Source organism: Schistocerca serialis, chromosome 4 (genome assembly GCF_023864345.2).
Source record: "Schistocerca serialis cubense isolate TAMUIC-IGC-003099 chromosome 4, iqSchSeri2.2, whole genome shotgun sequence".
NCBI classification, from domain to species: domain Eukaryota; kingdom Metazoa; phylum Arthropoda; class Insecta; order Orthoptera; family Acrididae; genus Schistocerca; species Schistocerca serialis.
Genome location: NC_064641.1, coordinates 591,524,622 through 591,539,266, shown reverse-complemented (window position 1 = coordinate 591,539,266; position 14,645 = coordinate 591,524,622). Strand labels below are relative to the sequence as shown.

Genomic DNA, 14,645 nt, shown 5'->3' with positions numbered 1-14,645 from the left:
TTAACTTATGCCAGTATATTTTATGTATTTGTCTTTTTCATCATCTCATTCTATATTCGTTGTTTCGCACGGTGTGTTTCTGTTAGTAATTTCAATGTGCTTACGCTTAGTGGCTGTTCAGACCATCAAGTGTACATGTCTATGGGCGCATGCGCCTCAGGAGTTGTTTTCCTGGTATCTACGCTCTCCTCTCTTCCTCAGTCGGCTTGTAGCTGCTAACAACGTCTGTTATTTTAAGAAATTGGTTTTACTGATGTGAGCCCTTGATTGTAGGGGCCTTAATTTTTACACATGGACATACAGACCGTTGCCGACACATGACATGTAGGGACAGCATTACTGACTGATTTCTGTTGTGAAGTTTGTAAGTACTACCTGCATAATGTTGGCATATACCATGTCGTTTGTGATGTTCTTACACTTGTCGTAGAAAGTATTTTCTGTTTGAAACGTTAGCCATGGCGTTTTCATTATAAGTTATGTTATCGCATTATATGCAGGTTTGTCCCCCTGGGGAATTCTGGTCAAAATCTGTCGAAATCATGGTAAAGGTTATTTGAAAACCACCGTTTACTGGCCAGCCGGGGTGGCCGAGCGGTTCTAGGCGCTACAGTCTGGAACCGCGCGACCGCTACGGTCGCAGGTTCGAATCCTGCCTCGGGCATGGATGTGTGTGATGTCCTTAGGTTCGTTAGGTTTAAGTAGTTTTAAGTTCTAGGGGACTGATGACCTCAGCAAAAAAAATGGTTCAAATGGCTCTGAGCACTATGGGACTTAACTTCTGTGGTCATCAGTCCCCTAGAACTTAGAACTACTTAAACCTAACTAACCTAAGGTCATCACACACATCCATGCCCGAGGCAGGATTCGAACCTGCGACCGTACCAGTCGCGCGGTTCCGGACTGACCGCCTTAACCGCGAGACCACCGCGGCCGGCTGACCTCAGCAGTTAAGTCCCATAGTGCTCAGAGTCATTTGAACCGTTTACTGCAACTGGTTTGCTGTTTATTATACCTGCTGTTTTATAACCGTTGCTGCATTGCAGCCATGTTCAAATTGTTTTAAGTAAAAAATCAGTTTTTTGGTAAATAATGTAACATCCTCCGCACACGCACATCACCTGTCGAAATACTAATTCCAAAGTGTGCTTACGAACGTGTTCAGGGCTAGCAGACTTCGTAAGGTGATATGAATAAATTGTGAGACTGTTGCCAGCGCGCCAAGCTGATTAAGGAGTTACCAAAAAGTAGCTCACGAACGAGGTCGACTCGTTTCTGTGAGGAGCAGAGTTCAGATCCACGGTGGACCATCCAAACTTTGTTTTTGTTTTCGTAAATCACTCAGTTGAATGCTGGGATAGTTCCTATGCTCCTTTCCGTCTCACATCCTCGTCCACGTGAGCTAGTAGTGTGTCTCAAATAACCCACATGTCGAGTGGACGTTGACGCTAATCTTCCTCTTAAAACAGACATGGAAAACATGTTAGTCCATTGCATTTTCTCCGCAATGAATACTTCGTTTTTAAGAGCAAAATTGCACCATATTAATATTAAAAAATGGCGTATACGTGCAAAATAGGAGAGCTGATGGTATTTTCAACGTATAATTCTGCATACTCTCGCAATAGTTGAAATACTACACTAGATAACGTCGATACTATGGGGTATTATAGCTCCACTAGCTATGAAAGTTTACAACCAAACAATTGAATGTGGTTTGGTTGATTTGTTTTTTGTCCATTCACTATTTTGTAAAAAAATGGCTCTGAGCACTATGGGACTTAACTACTGTGGTCATCAGTCCCCTAGAACTTAGAACTACTTAAACCTAACTAACCTAAGGACATCACACACATCCATACCCGAGGCAGGATTCGAACCTGCGACTGTAGCGCCTAGAACCGCTCAGCCACCCCGGCCGGCTGTATTTTGTAGCCAGCCAGGTGTAGCTACACGTTTGTCTTTCTTCATTTTTATCCTAGTCACAATCAAAAATTTTGTTTCACGATCATTGCAAATCGTCTGTGTCTCTCTTAGGCTTGGTTTTTGTCTGTTGCTAAAAAGAAGAAAAAAATCTATGAAAATCTCCAGCGTGTGTCTGTTCATTTGTACAGGGTAACTAACATTTCATGGCCTATTCACGATAGAAAACAAGTACATGATATGATTAACCCGCATAACTCTTTTATACTACGATGTCTGAAGTAACTACAAATATTACGAGTATTATAAATATCTTTAAGGTGTCAAAAGTTATTTCAGTTGACAAAGGTTAAGCGCCTAAACCCGTTTATCGCTTCAGATCTCGGCAGATAAAGTTACGAGTGTTAATAACGCAAGAACTATCCACACATTTAGCACCATCACTGATCGAAAACTTTGGTACGACGACTTGCTTCGAATTAAATAGCCTGTGAAGGTCCAGCCTGCATGGGTCTCTGCAACCTACCACAGGAAAGGGAACAAAACGAACACAGTACTCTATAAAACATAGACTGTGATTTATCTGAAGTCGAAAGTGTATGATTTAATCAGCTTGATAGAACTGAAAGGCAACGGCCTTACCGAAGTGGTTACACCAGTTCCCGTGAGATCACCGAAGCTAAGCGCTGTCGGGCGTGGTCGGCACTTGGATGGGTGACCATCCAGGACGCCATGCGCTGTTGCCATTTTTCGGGGCCCACTCAGCCTCGTAATGCCAGTTGAGGAGCTAGTCGACCGAATTGTAGCGGCTTCGGTCAAGAATACCAACATAACGACCGGGAGAGCGGTGTGCTGACCCAACGCCCCTCCTATCCGCATCCTTTCCTAAGGATGATACGGCGGTCGGATGGTCCCGGTAGGCCACTCGTGGCCTGAAGACGGAGTGCTTTGATAGAACTGAAAAACATACATTAACGGCATTTCTGCGGAAAAATAGATGCTTCTCAAACACACGGTTCCCCAGAGTCTAGTATTTAGACTTGTTGACCTCCAGCGTGGCGATCACGAGCAACACCGACTCAAAGGAAGGCCTCGGCGCTTGTTGGTGACGTCACGTCAGCTAGGCACGGCGAACGCCAGGTCTGTTCCAGGCAGAAACGCCTGGGCGTGCTTATCTCTATAACTCTCTTATTTTTGGACAAAATGTTTGGTATTGTTTTGGATTCTGCAGTTTTATTTAGATGAAAGATTTTATTACTATCGTGAATCTACAAATGAAGATCATTGTTCTATATTACTGAGTCCTGTCGAAACAAACGTAGATGAATATGAGAAGACGCTTTGCCCCATTGCAAGCTTCGGAAATTTTACATTCTAGTAACTATATTTACTTGATCCATTTTGCTATCGAAACTTACCCCAACCCCGTTACAATGAACTCGTTTCTTTTATTTATTTTCGTTTGACATCGTCACTGGAAATGTGAACTAATTTACATGTGTAAATGTCCAACTGTTGCCAGTCATTAGATTACAGTCGTTTTCAAAGAAAGGAATTCTAAACAGGAAACAAAATAGCTTCATACATCGAAAATACTGCTGAGCTTAAACTTTTTTTAACACGCACATTAGAAAAGATAAATATTCCCCCCCTCTTGCAACTGAAAGGAGAAAGTTTATAGGATAAAACAATTTTATTTGATAAAACAAGTGTCTCTCTTTCGCCTCTTCTTCTGTCCCTCACCCCCTCCCTCAACGTGTAAAATCGCAAGATATTTCATTAACATTCAGTGCTCCTCACCCCATAGTCAACCAAGATACCTAAAGAAGAGACCAATATGTTCATAGTTTCTAGTAAAAGCAACCCAGTACAAACGTAACTTCCTCAGATTTACAGATAAGGTAAAGAAGCACGAATTCTGTTGCTGCTGGACCATGAAGTTGTTTTTGTGTGTCAATCCTTAAAACAGGTGGAAATTTAAGTTCAGGAGAACACTATTTGTTAAGAAGTGTAATGAATTGCACGATTAATTGATTGCAGAAATCTCTCAGAACAATGTGTGTTGGTCAACTACCGCCAATAGTTTCACATTTTCCTGTGTCAGGGAGGGAGACACCACCATTATGAGTATGCCTGAAACAGACCTGGCGTTCGCCGTGCCTAGCTGACGTGACGTCACGAACAAGCGCCGAGGCCTTCCTTTCAGTCGGTGTTGTCACTATACGGCGGACACTGCCGCGCCGCAGCCGGCGGGCCCTCAGTGCCGCCCCGCTGACGTCAGCTGGTGCCGGCCGCCGTGCGCTGACCTGCGCTGCGCGTCGCCGCGGGCGCGGACGCCGCCGGCCGCCCACAATGCCTGGCGCCATCTTGTGTGCGCCCCGGCGTATTGATCTCGCGCCGCCGTGACGTCATACGTGCTGTGGTGTGCTGCGCCGCGGCACGACTTGCTGGACCCTCGGTGCTGCGGCCTCTCGCGCTCCGGAATGCCTCGGCGCGCACCGCACATTTATCCCCCCGCGGAACTTCCTGCCGTTCCAACTTACCCATCATCCTAATCGATATTAATTTGTGACCTTGTTCTAGAAGTGGCTGTGCCACTCACCTTACAGGCAATCTTCTGAATTTTTTATCATTTATTTGTCGTATTTCAGTTTCATCCTTGCAATTGCTAAGAAAAGTATTTATTTTAGCAGAGCGTTTCGTCTCATTCATTTCAAACATCGTCAGGAGTAGCATTTTGATCTGATTTCCGCTGCATCTCGAAGTATTGTCTGTATATCTATTTTCCAGATATTCTATCTCTTGGCATATATGTTCGTGGTCTACTTTAACCTTTGCTTGCACCTCTCTAGATATAAAACACCACAAAATATCTACATCTACATACATACTCCGCAATCCACCACACGGTGAGTGGCGGAGGGTACCTTGTACCACAACTAGCATCTTCTCTCCCTTTCCACCCCCAAACAGAACGAGGGAAAAATGTACAAGCCCTAATCTCTCTTATCTTATCTTTGTGGTCTTTCCGCGAAATATAAGTTGGCGACAGTAAAATTGTACTGCAGTCAGCCTCAAATGCTGGTTCTCTAAATTTCCTCAGTAGCGATTCACGAAAAGAACGCCTCCTTTCCTCCAGAGACTCCCACCCGAGTTCCTGAAGCATTTCCGCGACATTCGCTTGATGATCAGACCTACCAGTAACAAATCTAGCAGCCCGCCTCTGAATTGCTTCTATGTCCTCCCTCAATCCGACCTGATAAGATTCCCAAACGCTCGAGCAGTACTCAAGAATAGGTCGTATTAGTGTTTTATAAGCGGTCTCCTTTACAGATGTACCACATCTTCCCAAAATTCTACCAATGAACCGAAGACGACTATCCGCCTTCCCTTCAACTGCCATTACATGCTTGTCCCACTTCATATCGCTCTGCAATTTTACGCCCAAAAACGTTTCTACGTTCTGATGGCTAAATATAGAGGATGGTTATGATTAAAATTACTATACTTGACACTGCCGCCACGGAATACGAACGATCGTAGGACGATGAAAGTTTGAGGAAGCACTTCCAAGAACACGCGGAAGGGAAATAACGAATAAACCCTTGAAAGGAACAAGTTTTAAATTCCACATGGGAGGGTGACGATTTTTATCTGTGTGCAATGTTTACGTTCCAGGATACAAACGTTGCTCAGTGTGACGATCATCTACATCCACGACAGCCTGGAACCGTGCTACAGATACCATTTCATAGAATATTCAGCTTTCGTGTCACAGTTCATGCACTACTTCAAGATCGCACATTTGCAGAGTTATCAGCTACGGCAACAGTAACTTCTTCAACAATCTGTGGCACAATTGGCCGTCGGTCCCTCCCAGGGGCAATTGCCGCCCAGAGTGGCCGAGCGGTTCTAGGCGCTTCAGTCTGGAACAGCGCGACCGCTACGGTCGCAGGTTCGAATCCTGCCTCGGGCATGGATGTTTGTGATGTCCTTAGGTTAGTTAGGTTTAAGTAAATCTAAGTTCTAGGGGACTGATGACCTCAGAAGTTAAGCTCCATAGTGCTCAGAGCCATTTTAAACAGGAGCAATTCCCAAATCAGCAGTTAATTCGAACTTCCGAATCATGTTCTTCAATGCCGGTGGTGAAAGAAGATATCTCCGTATAGCTTTAATGTGACGGTACTCGAGAAGGGCAGCAGTGCTGTCGCTGTTGTTTTGATAAAACAGGTTTACAAGTAAGGCTGTGCTCGCTAAAGATGTCTATTTAGATGTAAAATAGGGCCTTAAGTCTCTAAGCTTGCCAGTTGAAGTACATTTATAAATAAATAAATACAAATAACCCAAGTAACGTAGATATTCTATTATTTCATAAGTAGTTTAGATGCAAGAAACAATTTGACAAAGCCGGCCGCGGTGGTCTCGCGGTTCTAGGCGCGCAGTCAGGAACCGTGCGACTGCTACGGTCGCAGGTTCGAATCCTGCCTCGGGCATGGATGTGTGTGATGTCCTTAGGTTAGTTAGGTTTAAGTAGTTCTAAGTTCTAGGGGACTGATAACCACAGCAGTTGAGTCCCATAGTGCTCAGAGCCATTTGAACCATTTGAACAATTTGACAATTGTGAAATTTTCACTCTGCAGAAGAGTGCGAGCTGATGTGAAACTTCCTCGCAGATTAAAACTATGTGCCGCACCGAGACTCGAATTCGGGTCCTTTGCCTTTCGAGGGCAAGTGCTCTACCCAAGGAGCTACCCAAGCACGGCTCGCGACACATCCCCACAGCCTTACCTCCGCCCGTGCCTCCTCTCCTACCTTCCAAACTTCACGGAAGTTCTCCTTGCCCGAGAAATGCAACGGTCCGGAGTTCTAGTCTCATCCGGCACACAGGTTTAAGTTATCATGAAGTTTCATGTTGGATATATGAAAAGAAGTAATACGTGTTTAACAAGTAACTTCTAGTTAATCGGCCGCTATTCAACGACAGGGTAAAAAAAAGAAAAAAAAGGAATTTCAGGGTTTTTCATTAGGAATGGAGCACAAGCTTCGGTAGAACAGGATGGAAAAGAAAATCAGCCGTGTCCCTTTCAGGGGAACCATATAAGGATTCAGCTTTATCGACAGGAAACACGGAAGGTTGGTGGGTATCTGAGAGTTCACTGTTTGCACCACCTCGCTCTTTATACTTATCGGATTTCAGTACTTCTTCAAACAAGAGGGATGCTGCTGTCTCCTATGTTTGGAGAGGAAAGATTGTTGGGAAGCACAATTTAACCATTAAACACAAGATGATGGCTGGAAACTGGTCAGTGTCAGTTCTCTTTCCTTGAACTTAAGGATCTTTACGGCCTGTAGCTTGCTACAAGATCAACCAAGCGTTAAAAAGCGTCGTATCACTGTACTCGTTCCTTTATAAACATTATATAGTTGTGTTGAAAACCAAGTTCCATTCGAAAAGCATCCTGTCCTTTGCTTCCTATCGCTTGTCGAAACCTCGTTTCCATATCTTTAACTAGTTCTGCAATTTTAAAACTGTTCGCATTTAATATGACTCCCTGTGTATCACTAAAGAGTTGGGAAAGATTGGATTTTCTGTTGTTCGAATATGTTAACATAATTTTTTAAGAGAACTTTTAAATATAGTGTTGTTTACAGTCTAAAACCGTACTGAGAATCCTACTTAATTAACAGAAGCTAGGCTGGCGTGTCTCTTTCTCTTTCTTTTCTCGTTTTCATCTTTCATTCTCTACCCAAGTTAGCTGGTCCGGCCATAGAGGGCGTTAATTTTATCAAATACCAATGAGCTGGGAGCAGGGCAATTGGATTTTTAAGTGAGAATACTTGAGAGGCGATTACCAGTTCCAGCTTCTGCCTAACAACCAAGTGCAATCCTTAAAAATCTCGCTCGGACAGTGGGCTGGGAGCTGTTTTGCATTTGCTGTTAGGTGTCTTTTGGCATTTGTTATGCATCTGAGGTGCAGCTTGGTGTATGTACTTTGTGGCGTGCGTATCCCTTGTGCGTTGCCTATAATCCATTCATCTGCTCCTTATGCAAGAGGGTACAAAATTAAAGTTTCCGGTTCTAAAATATCTCTTGTTGAAAATTGCTATTAATTTACTGAAGGAGTTAGTATGGCGTACACCTGGTTATTAGACCCAGCTAGTTGAGTGAAATCTCGTCGTCCCAGCGCCAGCGAATGTTAAAGGACGCCCAGCGTCGCCGGGAAATATCAGCAAACATTTTGTCTGTAACAAAAATTTTTCCTTACGACGTGATGTGTTAACCCTACACGTTCGATGCAGTGACTTTGTTATAAGCGCGTCTCTTCTAAGAGTCGCCAGATCAACTTTCTCTGGTGACTTGGTGGAAAATTGCAATTTGGTTTTTGTGTAGTGTAGCTGCAGTCAGCCCAAACAGCGCTCGTAACCTCAGTCATGCAACGCGCAAGTGTCGACAGAATGCGCCGGTTTGTTTCCCGTTAGAAAAAAAAAATATTTATACGTCGAATTTTACGTGCCCATTCGATAGAGCGTTCCCAGACTACAGTGGGATATTTGTTTTTTCTATATGTGTTAATAGGGACAATAAAACACGACGGATAATGAGTACTCCAATAGCGCCTCAATAGCGCTGCACGCTTGGCGGTAGTAATCAGGGCGGGTCGGATGGTGCTGTCCCTGCTGGAGTACCGGTTATTTATCGATATTTACTGTCCCTGTTTATATATATCGATAACATGAATATCGCACGAGACTAATGTGGGATCGCTGTATCAAATGGGCTCGTAAAATTCCATTTCAAAAATCATATTGTTTGTAATGGGAAACAAACGGACACCTTCCGCCGACACTGAGCGACGCATGATGGATATGATGTGGTATTTGTTTGGGATGACTCAATCTACAGAGTGCAAAAACGAAATTGCAAATATCTACTGAAATACTAGAGAAAGTATATTTTGTGTGCGTGAGAAAGTTCCTGGACGTGCGACGAGCTCAACACGGACTGGGATGTACGAACTGAAGAGCTGGTGTTTACTTTTTGCACGTCATATCGATTACTTACTCGACATCGACAGACAGAAACGTTTATTTTCTTAGGAAAAAGATCTACGTTGATGAGTCACATAATTCGGTACTGCCAGAAGAGATAGTCAGGATGCCGAGAACTGAGCTGGAAGCTTCGAGCTTACGTGAATTTATCCAGACTGCACCGGTTTTCTTGAAAATTTTCACATAATTTTGCACGGAATTCGTTTCGTGTTTAACATTAAAATATTTTATTTTCACAAAATTCCAACATGACACACGGCCGACACTCTTTACAGTTGCTCTTAGGGATCAGTTTCATGGGTTATTTGCTGCAAGATGAAACGGTCGTAGTAATCTTATGACGAACTCGATAAAGAGATTCAATGACGATGGGATTTTTTTCTTTTTTCATCTTTGGATCTCCATATTTAGGATAATTCAGACAGAAAATTCTATTTGGTAGCATTTTTGTAGACGCTTAGGATGTACTCCAACCTCATTCGCTACCACTTCGTTTGCTGTAGTTCACGATATCGTTGCGCAGTATGACGTCAACATCGTGCTCGACTTTCAGTTAAAAGTGTGTGAAGATGAGTGCCATGAAATCTAACCTACATCTACATCTACATTAATACTCTGCAAGCCATCCAACGGTGTGCGGTGGAGGGCACTTTACGTGCCACTGTCATTACCTCCCTTTCCTGTTCCAGTCGCGTACGGTTCGCGGGAAGAACGACTGCCGGAAAGCCTCCGTGCGCGCTCGAATCTCTCTAATTTTACATTCGTGATCTCCCCGGGAGATATAAGTAGGGGGAAGCAATATATTCGATACCTCATCCAGAAACGCACCTTCTCGAAACCTCGACAGCAAGCTACACCGCGATGCAGAGCGCCTCTCTTGCAGAGTCTGCCACTTGAGTTTGTTAAACATCTCCGTAACGCTATCACGCTTACCAAATAACCCTGTGACGAAACGCGCCGCTCTTCTTTGGATCTTCTGTATCTCCTCTGTCAACCCGCCTTCGTATGGGTCCCTCACTGATCAAGTAGAGGTCGAGCGAGTGTTTTGTAAGCCACCTCCTTTGTTGATGGACTATATTTTCTAAGGACTCTCCCAATGAACCTCAACCTGGCACCCGTCTTACCAACAATTAATTTTATATGATCATTCCACTTCAAATCGTTCAGTACGCTTACTCCCAGATACTTTACAGAAGTAACTGCTACCAGTGTTTGTCCCGCTATCATATAATTATACAATAAAGGATCCTTCTTTCTATGTATTCGCTTAGTTGGTTGTTGATTTCTTTAATGTAAGAATTAATGTGTGAATAGTGACTGTCTACTTTGTGTGTACTTCCGAGACTCTGCCGGCAGGTGTATGACGGTTTGTCGCGAAATACCCTCTGCTGCAGTGCAAGGGACGGAAGGGCTAGGATGGGAGTCGGCGTGGGACCGGGCCCAGACGGACTGGTCCCTCGCGAGTGTATGTGTGAGTGCGTGTGTGTGTGAGAGAGAGAGAGAGACGGCTGTGCAAAGCAGGCGCAGCTGCCGGCGACCGTGCATTGTTTGCAAGAAATTCGTCTCGCGCCTGCGCGCGCTTCTCACCTGCGCGGCCCTTCATATGCAGATGCGCCTCCCTGCTCCCGGCCTGCCCTGCACCAACGCCAAACCGTGGAGCTCGCCTTCTGCTGCCGGCCCCTTGCGGAGGCCAAACAGCCTTGGCGGTTCGACGTGCTTCGCGAAAGACATCCACCACATTTCACTGTCTATAGGTTATAAGTACACTACTGGCCATTAAAATTGCTACACCAAGAAGAAATACAGATGATAAACGGGTATTCATTGGACAAATATATTATACTAGAACTGACATGTGATTACATTTTTACTCAATTTGGGTTATTAGATCCTGAGAAATCAGCACCCAGAACAACCACATTGGATGGCGTGTATAGGCACAGCTGCCCATGCAGCTTCAACACGATACCACAGTTTATCAAGAGTAGTGACCGGGTATTGTGAAGAGCCAGTTGCTCGGTCACCATTGACCAGACCTTTTCAATTGGTGAGAGATCTGGAGGATGTGCAGGCCAGGACAGCAGTCGAACATTTTCTGTATCCAGAAAGGCCCGTACAGGACCTGCAACATGCGGTCGTGCATTATCCTGCTGAAATATAGGGTTTCGCAGGGATCGAATGAAGGGTAGAGCCACGGGTCGTAACACATCTGAAATGTAACGTCCAATGTTCAAAGTGCCGTCAATGCGAACAAGAGGTGACCGAGACGTGTAACAGATGGCACCCCAAACCATCACGCCGGATGATACGCCAGTATGGCGACGACTAATACACGCTTCCAATGTGCGTTCACTGCGATGTCGCCAGACACGGATGCGACCAACCTGATGCTATAAACAGAACCTGGATCCATCCGAAAAAATGATGTTTTGCAATTCGTGCACCCAGGTTCGTCGTTGAGTAAACCATCGCAGGCGCTCCTGTCTGTAATGCAGCGTCAAGGGTAACCGCAGCCACGGTCTCCGAGCTGATAGTCCATGCTGCTGCAAACGTCGTCGAACTGTTCACGCAGTTGGTTGTTGTCTTGCAAACGTCCCCATCTGTTGACTCAGGGATCGAGACGTGGCTGCACGATCCGTTACAGCCATGCGGGTAAGATGCCTGTCATCTCGACTGCTAGTGATACGAGGCCGTTGGGATCCATCACGGCGTTCCGTATTACCCTCATGAACTCACCCATTCCATATTCTGCAAACAGTCATTGGATCTCGATCAACGCGAGCGGCAATGTCGCGATACGAGAAAACCGCAATCGGGATAGGCTATAATCCGACCTTTATCAAAGTCGGAAACGTGATAGTACGCATTTCTCCTCCTTACACAAGGCATCACAACAACGTTTCACCAGGTTGACGCCGGTCAACTGCTGTCTGTGTATGAGAAATCGGTTGGAAACTTTCCTCATGGCAGCACGTTGTAGGTGTCGCCACCGGCGCCAAGCTTGTGTGAATGCTCTGAAAAGCTAATCATTTGCATATCACAGCATCTTCTTCCTGTCGGTTAAATTTCGCGTCTGTAGCACGTCATCTTCGTGGTGTAGCAATTTTAATGGCCAGTAGTGTACATAATGGCCTGGTTATGATCAAATATGACGCACTACCCCACCACGGTACTAATGCACTTGGCCTCCCATGGCCGTTACCGGAAACGAGCGGTCACATCATAGTAAAGGAAAAAACTCATCAATTTTTAGCATGTCGTAGAAGTCCGGTCAATTTGTCTGGTCTTTAAAACAGCAGAGCACATTCTGATCGGCTTCAAGCGCACAGGTAAACACACGATCAGACCAAAGCGCTCTCTCTCCCAGATGCAAAAATATTATGGTCAACTAATATACACTGAAATGCCAAAGAAACTGGTACAGGAATGCGTACTCAAATACAGAGATACGTAAACAGTCAGAATACGTCGCTGCGGTCGTTAACGCCTATATAAAACAACAAGTGTCTAGCGCAGTTTCTAGATCGGATTCTGCTGCTACGATGGCAGGTTATCAACACTTAAGTGAGTGTGAACGTGGTGTTATAGTCGGCTCACGATCAGAGGGACACAGCATCTCCGAGGTAGCTATGAAGTGGGGATTTTCCCGTTCAACCATTTCACGACCATGTATGTCAGAAATCCGGTGAAACATCAAATTTACGACATCGATGCGGCTGGGAAAAGGTCCTGCAAGAATGGGACCAACGACGACTCGAGGCTCGGTCAACGTGACAGAAGTGCAACCCTTCCGCAAATTGCTGCAGATTTCAATGCTGGGCCATCAACAACTGTCAGCATGCGAACCATTCAACGGAACATGATCGATAGAGGCTGTCAGAGCCGAAGGACCACTCGTTTACACTTGATGACTGCACGACACAAAGCTTTACGTCTCGCCTCGGCTCTTCAACTCCGACATTGGACTGTTGATGACTGGAAACATGTTGCCTGATCGGACGAGTCTCGTTTAAAACTGTACCGAGTGGATGGACGTGTCGGGTATGGAGATAACCTCACGAATCCATGGACTCTGCACGTCAACAGGAAACTGCACAAGCTGGTGGAGGCTCTGTAATGGTGTGGGGCGTGTGCCGTTGGAGTGATACGGGACCTCTGTTACGTCTAGATACGACTGACAAGTGACACGTACGTAAGGATCCTGTCTGAACACCTGCATCAATTCACGTCCATTGTGCATTCCGACGTACTTGGGCAATTCCAGCAGGACAATGCGACACCCCATATGTCCAGATTGCTACAGATTGGCTCCAGGGACACTCTTCTGAGTTTAAACGCTTCCTCTGGCCACCAAACTCTCCAGACATGAACATTATTGAGCATATCTAGGATGTCTTGCAGTGTGCTGTTCTGAAGAGATCTCCACCCTCTCGTGCTTTTACGGATTTATGGACTGCCCTGCAGGATTCATGGTGTCAGTTCCCTCCATCACTACTTCAGAAATTAGTCGAGCTCATGTCACATCGTGTTGCGGCACTTCTGCGTGGTCGCGGGGGCCACACACGACAACAGGCAGGTGTACCAGTCTCTTTGGCTCTTTAAGTGCATGTCATAAAGACCTCTGTTTGACAAAAGCAGCTCCCTTTTAGGTCAATGTACTTCCGCACTGCGTCAATTTTATCTCTGAAATGCGACTCTGGGAAGTTTAAAAGATGCCTTTCAACAACTGCCATACCCTCCAGAGCTTTGATCAGTACACTGCAGGAGAGCAAACAATGAAATTTTACTTATTATATGTGTACAGCATAATGGGAAGAATGTATGATTAAATTTTTACGTGTTTTGGGGCGCACATAAGGCGAAATTTAGTAAGTTAACACAGAGACGCAATCTCATGCAGAAACAGTGGTTTTAATCCGGCTGGGAATCTAATCGAGGTTGAATGACAGATTCTCTTCGTCACCTGTGTTGCTTCACCACTGTGCCAAATGTCATCAAAGTAGTGGCTGGAGACTGATATGGCGCCAGTCTCTTGGCGACGCATAACCAGGTGTTTTAAGTGGCTGAATGATCTAAGAAAGTGCTAGGCAGAGTTCACTTCGAAGCGGGACCTATCACTGAAGACAATTCTACTTCAGTCAACTAGATTTCAGGCCCCAATGTCCAGCGAATACGTGTTTGAAGACCCCCTGGACACCAGTGGAACACCAACCTCCCATATAACCCGACAACCGCGATTGATGTTCTGAGTTGCCATTTCATTTCACAGCACGACCTATTTGGTTATCGCTCACAGCGCCCCTACAGCGCAGCCGTTCGTCGTCGATATTCTGTGCCCCATTTTGTTACCCTTCATGGCAAGCCATCCTGGGCTTAGGTTTTAGCAAGATAATACCTACCCGCTCACAGCGAGAGTTTCTACTGCTTTTTTTCCGTACTTGCCAAACTCTACCTCGACCAGCAAGTTCGCCGGTCCTCTCCCCAACTGAGAATGAATGGAGCATTATGGGCAAGACCTCGGGATAATGACGATCCAAAGCTCCAATTGATCAGATCTCTCAGGAGAACATTCAACAACTCTATTTATGCCAAGCCGAATTTCTGCTGGCAAAAGAGCAGGGGATGGACCAGTGCGTTATTGACTTCCTCAGTTTGTAAGGCTCTTTCTCTTG

At 45.3% G+C, this 14,645-nt stretch overlaps 1 pseudogene; it reads left to right on the top strand.

Annotated features, from left to right (window-relative positions):
- Window positions 1–2,551: 2,551 nt before the first annotated feature.
- Window positions 2,552–2,669, top strand: LOC126476106 (5S ribosomal RNA; annotated as a pseudogene).
- The last annotated feature ends 11,976 nt before the right edge of the window (window positions 2,670–14,645 follow it).